We start from the raw sequence: 6,773 nt of genomic DNA on the forward strand, positions 1-6,773 counted from the left end.
TGTTTCTGGCGTCGTCTATTGTGGCCCCTTCTTCTACAAATCAAAAGTCCACACATAGTCTCCCATAAAGTGCTACGTATGTGTGTTCATCTGCTTTACAAGCAAAGCTGTGCACCTAGACTTTGTCAATTATATAAGTATATAACTGCATTGTTTTTAAGTGTTGGCCGCCAAACGTTTTGTTTTGATGAGCTTCGCACTTTGTTTTGTCAGATTGCGTCAATCATTAATTCTCACCACTTGCTATCAATTTCAGAGAATCAAGATGATCACGATCTAACAAAGCTCAATTATAACCGGTTGGATGGCTGACAGAGTGTAACAACCGGCAGCAACTATTCTGGTCCCAATGGCAGAAGGAGTACCTCACCCTTCTGCAACAACGCACTAAATGGCGGTCTCTTGAACGAAGGCTAAAGGTCATCGACGTAGTTCTGATAAAGGATGAAAATCTGCCTTGACCGTTAGGTAGGGTTAGCGCACTTTTCCTGGATGAGATGGCGTTTGCCGAGTTGCTAATCTGAAGACGTACACGGAAGACATCAGGAGAAATGTGCCTGCTGCCCATCAATGATGAAGTTGAAAGACAGGCTTTCAAGGGGGGGAGTATGTTCACGGCAGCGGCAAACTATTCCAACTAAAGAGAGAGTCAGAATCACTTATTTTAACCGTATATCTCTATTAATTAGAGTACACAGTCTGACTCCGCATCTCAACGTCCGTCGCCCATGCATACCTTTGGTTTTTTTTTGTAGCTATTTGCAATCTGCGGTGTTTGCAAAGCTCATAGCCCTTGTATTTAATTGTGATTTGTTTTTTAATTTTATCAAAGGAGCTTATTCTGTTTTGGTATATATTTTTTAATCATGACGCTTTTCATTTGAATTAAAATTTAAACTAGTTTTCATCATTTACATTATTGATTAAGGTCTGTAAAAATGTAATCAAAAATAAAAAAAATGTTTGGTTGAGACTTAGACCGTTCCAGCCAGGGCTTTTTTCGAAAAAATCGATTTCCCACACCCACATTCTAAACTCGGTCAATATAAATAAAAATTTGGACAATTCCGAAATGTTTTTGGTTGGCCATCTAAAATCCGAATTTGACACAACGGATTTATCATCTGAGACATCTAGTGTCCTCTACAGGACTAGATTATTCGGAAAAACTAGTTTCCATTTGGAGTCAAAAAGGTATTCCAGAACAATGACGTAAACATGCAGACGAACCAAGACGACAGTGGGAAATAACGGGTCCCCCATAACAACGAAACAATAATGTTTTCCGATTTGTCCCAATCGGATATAATGCATTTCCTTGGGTCACGCAATATAAATTTGGTGCAGAGTTAACGAAGCGAGCAAGCGACAAAAAAAGTTGCCAACAATCCGTATGCTTATGCTAATTAGTTTTTAGATAATAAATAAACAAATATACATTGAATATTACTTTCTTTTTCCTCCCTTACTTGGGTATATGAGTATTACAGAAGGTCAATTTAGGAAACGGTATTTTTTTCAAAAATAAATAGAATTATTTGTGAAATGTTTTACGTGACCTTTTTGCATCTCGAGGATTTTAATACCTTATTGTCAATAACTTAAAAAAAATATTAAAAATGACTTTTGGTATACATTAAATACATCAAAGAGCACCGTGGGCCGCCCTAGTGTACATACATAAAGGTTGATCTCGTGTGGTTTCCATATCTCTTTTAGCACTTTCATAATAGCTCTTTTAGCATCTAACCAGTATTTATCTAAGATTTTTGCTAGAGTAGCAAATCTTGTTACTTTTTTCAACACTTTTCGATTGATGTATCACTCGTAACAATCAGACGATTACTGCAGATTTTAATTTTTTCGTGTATATATAGTATTTGCCTTCGCACACCCTCCTGGTGCGCTTCGTTACTACGTGGACTGTTCATAGTGATTTCTGGGCCTCTTTGCCTTTACACGCATTTGTTAGCAGAGGCAGTCAAGAGAGGAAAGAGGGAAAAATTAATTTTTTGCTTTCTCGAAGGCTGCTCTGCCGACGTCGCAGTCGACCTCATACTGATTGAGCGCTCAAACTGAATTGTGGAACGGCAGGGTTTATTATGATTTAGGGAGTGATATTAACAAAGGCTTGGTTATGTACATGCAATCCCACAGTTTATTAAAGGATTTCAATATGTCTAGATAACTTGCATTATACTTGAATGGAAATATACCCATTATAAATACAAACTTTTTTCCACCTATCGAATTGAGAGGTCAATATGAATGCGAATTTATCGACTTTAATATATATAGTTCAATTCAAAATATTGATAGAAAAAAAATTTTTTTATTATTAAAATTCCTCATGGATTAAACGAATAAAATGACATTACCAATTTCATTTACATTAAATTCAAGGACTATAACCTTGAAAAAACATTTAATATGCAAAACAACAATAATACACATGAAGTTGAAATAACTACATTTCGAGAGCAAGTTTCAATTCAAAATATTGATAGAAAATAAATTTCTTTTATTATTAAAATTCCTCACGGACTATACGAATAAAATGACATCACCAATTTCATTTACAATAAATTCAAGGACTATAACCTTGAAAAAACATTTAAAATGCAAAACAACAATAATGCACATGAAGTTGAAATAACTACATTTCGAAAGCAAATTTACTTTTATAAGGAAAGGTCAATTGGACAACTGTTTGGAATAATACATTGTTTACCAAAACGGTGATTTGGTGAATTTACGTGGTGAAAACGTTTCGATTCACAAGCTCTTTCGGTTAATAAAATGATTTTTTTTTATAATAGACGTAATCTAAATCCTAAGGCAAGTATTTCTAGTTGTAAAGCTATAGAAAGAGAACCACTCGTAAAAAAAGGCCCGTTACTTTGAACAAGAAAGGAAGTTAACTTCGGCAAGTCGAAATTTTTATACCCTTGCACTTACATTTTAGAAATATTCAACTTTAGTAACACCATGTGAAATTTTTAAGGATTGTTGTTCATTCCTTTTATACCCTTGCAGAGGGTATAATGATTTCAGTCAGAAGTTTGCAACGCAGTGAAGGAGACGTTTCCGACCACAAAAAGTACATATGTATATTCTTGATTAGCGTCCGTTTCTACGCAAACTAGTCTATCAGTTTTAAAGCTATCGGGATGAAACTTTCCCAAAAGTCTTCTTTCTTATGCAGGTAGTATATAAGTCGGAACCAGTCGGATCGGACAACTATATCTAATAGCTCCCATAAGAGCTATCGAGAAAAAATGAAATCTTTGGTGTTTTTTAACATACAACCTCCTACGCTTGGAAATAACTTTTTTTATTTGGTTTTGAATTTCGAATTAAATTTTATCAAAATCGGACGACTATATCATATAGCTGCCGTAGTAACGATCGGAAAATTAGTCGGAAAATATGAAAAAATTATACCTTTGGTGTTTCTAATCATATAATCTCTAAGCTTGGAAATAACATTTTACAATACTTAAGAATTTCGAACTAAATTTTTAATAAAATTTTCCGATCGATCCAATGACAGCTATATGATATAGTCGTCCGAATTGGATAAAATTTAATTCAAAATTCAGAACTGATTTAAAAATATTATTTCCAAGCGCAGAAGGTTGTACGTTAAAAAACACCAAAGATATAATTTTTTTATATTATTTTACCACTAATTTTCCAATTGTTCCTATGGCAGCTATATGATATAGTCGTAAAATTTTGATAAAATTTACTTTGAAATGCAGAATTAATTAAAATATGTTATTTCCAAGCCTAGAAGGTTATATGTTTAAAAACACCGAAGATATAATTTCTTTTATTTTTTTCCCTGATAGTTCCAATGGGAGCTATAAGATATAGTTGTCCGATCCGGGTGGTTCCGACTTATATACTACCTGTAATACAAAAAAGAATTTTGGGAAAGTTTCAGCCCGATAGCTTTAAAACTGAGAGACTAGTTTGCATAGAAACGGACGGACAGACGGTCATGGCTAGATCGACTCGTCTAGTAACGCTGATCAAGAATAAACATTCTTTATGGGGTCGGAAACGTCTCTTTCACTGCGTTGCAAACTTCTGACTGAAATCATTATACCCTCTGCAAGAGTATAAAAATGGTCTGAAAAAAAAGATTGAAATAATTTTTTTTTATATCACTGAAGCAACAATCCTTAAAAATTTCACTAACTAAAGTTTATTATTTTTTATAACTTCAAGGGTATACAAACTTCGGCTTGCCGAAGTTAACTTCTTTTCTTGTTTTTAACATGTAACCTCCTACGTTTGAAAATAACATTTTTTAATTAGTACTGAATTTTGAATTTAATGTTATCAAAATCGAAAGACTATATCATAAAGCTGCCATACGAACGATCGAAAAATTGGTGGGATGATAATATGAAACAAATTAAAGATTCGGTGCTCTTTGACATAATACCTTACACTATTGGAAATTTCTTTTTTTATACGTTTGAAATAAATTTAATAAGAAAAGAACGACTATACAATTAAGCTGTAATAGGAACGATTGGAAAAATTGGTCGGAGAATAATGTGATACAAATTATAGATTCGGTGTTTTTTGGCACATTATTTTATTATATTAGGAATATAATTTTTTATAATTTTAAAAACTTCTAGTTAAATTTAATAAAAATCGGATGGCTCTTGCAAATAGCTGTCAATAAGAAGGTCAGAGATATAATATAATTATTTTTTTAAATATTATATTTTAATATTTTAAACAGCTAGCAACAATTCTTAAGAATGTGTTACTAACGTTGTTTATTTTTTATAACTACAAGGGTATACAAACTTCGGCTAACCGAAGTTACCTTTCTTTCTTGTTTTATTTTTCAAATGGATGTTTATTGAATAGTGCCTTTTTACAGGGATCCATCCACCACCCACCACCGTTCTGAAATTTCCCAGATCCCCCATCCAAATTTGACGAACTTTCTTATGCGAAAGCTAATTTTTTCTTCTTCATGACAATTGAAACCACTGGTGGCAAGCTGAATGGTTCCGTAGAGATGACGCTTCTTGTCATCGATATTTGTTATGAGAACATCGAGCAACTGGGGGGTGCCCAAAAAACAAGGAGGTGAGATAGTTTTTAATGGAACGGGGCTTTGATGTGTTCCACAAAGACGTCCGGACAAAAATAGAAAACCAGACCAAAAAGTATAGGTAAATTTTATGCGAGCAACAATATTTTATAAATCCACTTCATGATATAATTCCTTGCAGGCGGGGAAAAAATAAAATGGGGCCAAGCGGTGAGGCTCCTTCCGTTTGAAAGCACTACGAGTTGCTCCATCCACAACATGGAGCAAAACATCGTGGACAATGAGAGTATGTCCCAGACTCATATTTATGGTTTACAATTATCTAATAAAGTGTATTTATTGCAGATACTAGGGAATTCTTAGAGTAGCTCTTAGATGTGGACCCCGATGAGGGAAAAGCCTCTGCAGCGGAAGTCAACTCTCTGCCCAGTTAAGCGGACAAAAGGTATACCACAAGGCCGGATGTTTTTATATGTTTTACAACATAACCTAGAAAATTGTGGTTCTGTTAGCCGAAAGTGGCATGATGAAATATTTTGTACCAATAAAACTCCATTAAGGAGTTATACACAGTTCGAAAAGGTAAATAGTCACGAACAGATGGTCTTATATATTATCAGGAACGTAGAAAACACACAATGTAAACCAAACACAATTAAACAAAATATAAATATTAATTTAATATTAATACGAATGTATATTATTATATAAAAAGGAAATTGTTCACGCATGATTCACAAGGTGATGAACGAGTGAAACTTTATTTTCGGAACTGAACTGCTGCCAGTCCCAGCTGTACGTGCACATGTGTGACCAGTGCATGTGTGGGCGTGCAAAGCAGTGTGTGTTTGTGCAGCGTTACGGAAATAATGCAATTATTAACACTTGAGAAACTTCTGGCTAGAAACAAAAGCTCACCCACAGATACAGCAAAGGCGGGACAGCACAAAAAAGGTAGATGCAATACCAAGGCAAAAATAGCGGAATAAATTAAATGGGCGAAAAGGCATATAAACGGCCACAAAGAGGGGAAGAAGCCATGGGAAGAAGCAGGGCTTTACTGACTTCCATACAGAGAAAAATGAGACGCTACACAGAAAAAATAAAAGGAGCATGTAGATTAAACCAATTGTGGCCTTCAATAAACAAGATGAAAGCTTTTTCTGAGCAGATAAAACCGCAGTTTTCTAAATTATAAATGAAGAGCCGAAAAAAAAGGGTGACATAAAAATCAGCATTATTTCGAGTCCTTTTTTTCCCCATTTCTGCAACAGTGGTTTTAAAATGTAACCATTATCGTAGGGAATAACCGCAAGCAACTACATTAATTTTATTTTTAACTCAGCCTTCTTTACAAGGTCTCCCGCACACCGCATACTACAACAATACAACATTCACTGTAAGAAGGGCTTTTTCTTGTTTAACCATTTAACAATACGTAAACAAAAAGAACCTCAAAGCGATCTATAAAGTCCGCTAATGTAAACACAAATTTCCAGCCGAATTTAGATTTTAAATTTATCATCCTATTTTCCGACTCCCTTGAGGCATTTTCTTATCAATTTTTGGTATAAGTCTCTTAAGCTGAGCTTTGATGATTGAGCATTGAACTCGAGGCAGGGCGGTCCGTTTTTGAGAAACGAATCGAGCAGTTGAATAAATCGAGTGAAAGTAAAAGAACAGTGAA

At 34.4% G+C, this 6,773-nt stretch overlaps 1 long non-coding RNA gene across 1 annotated transcript; it reads left to right on the plus strand.

Annotated features, from left to right (window-relative positions):
- Positions 1 to 4,910: 4,910 nt before the first annotated feature.
- On the plus strand, positions 4,911 to 5,725 carry LOC108035829 (uncharacterized). The gene is made up of 3 exons (XR_001768795.3): positions 4,911 to 5,207; positions 5,268 to 5,372; positions 5,432 to 5,725. It is a non-coding gene; the product is annotated as an uncharacterized LOC108035829 (long non-coding RNA).
- The last annotated feature ends 1,048 nt before the right edge of the window (positions 5,726 to 6,773 follow it).

The sequence above is a fragment of the Drosophila biarmipes genome, chromosome 2R (assembly GCF_025231255.1).
Source record: "Drosophila biarmipes strain raj3 chromosome 2R, RU_DBia_V1.1, whole genome shotgun sequence".
NCBI lineage: Eukaryota > Metazoa > Arthropoda > Insecta > Diptera > Drosophilidae > Drosophila > Drosophila biarmipes.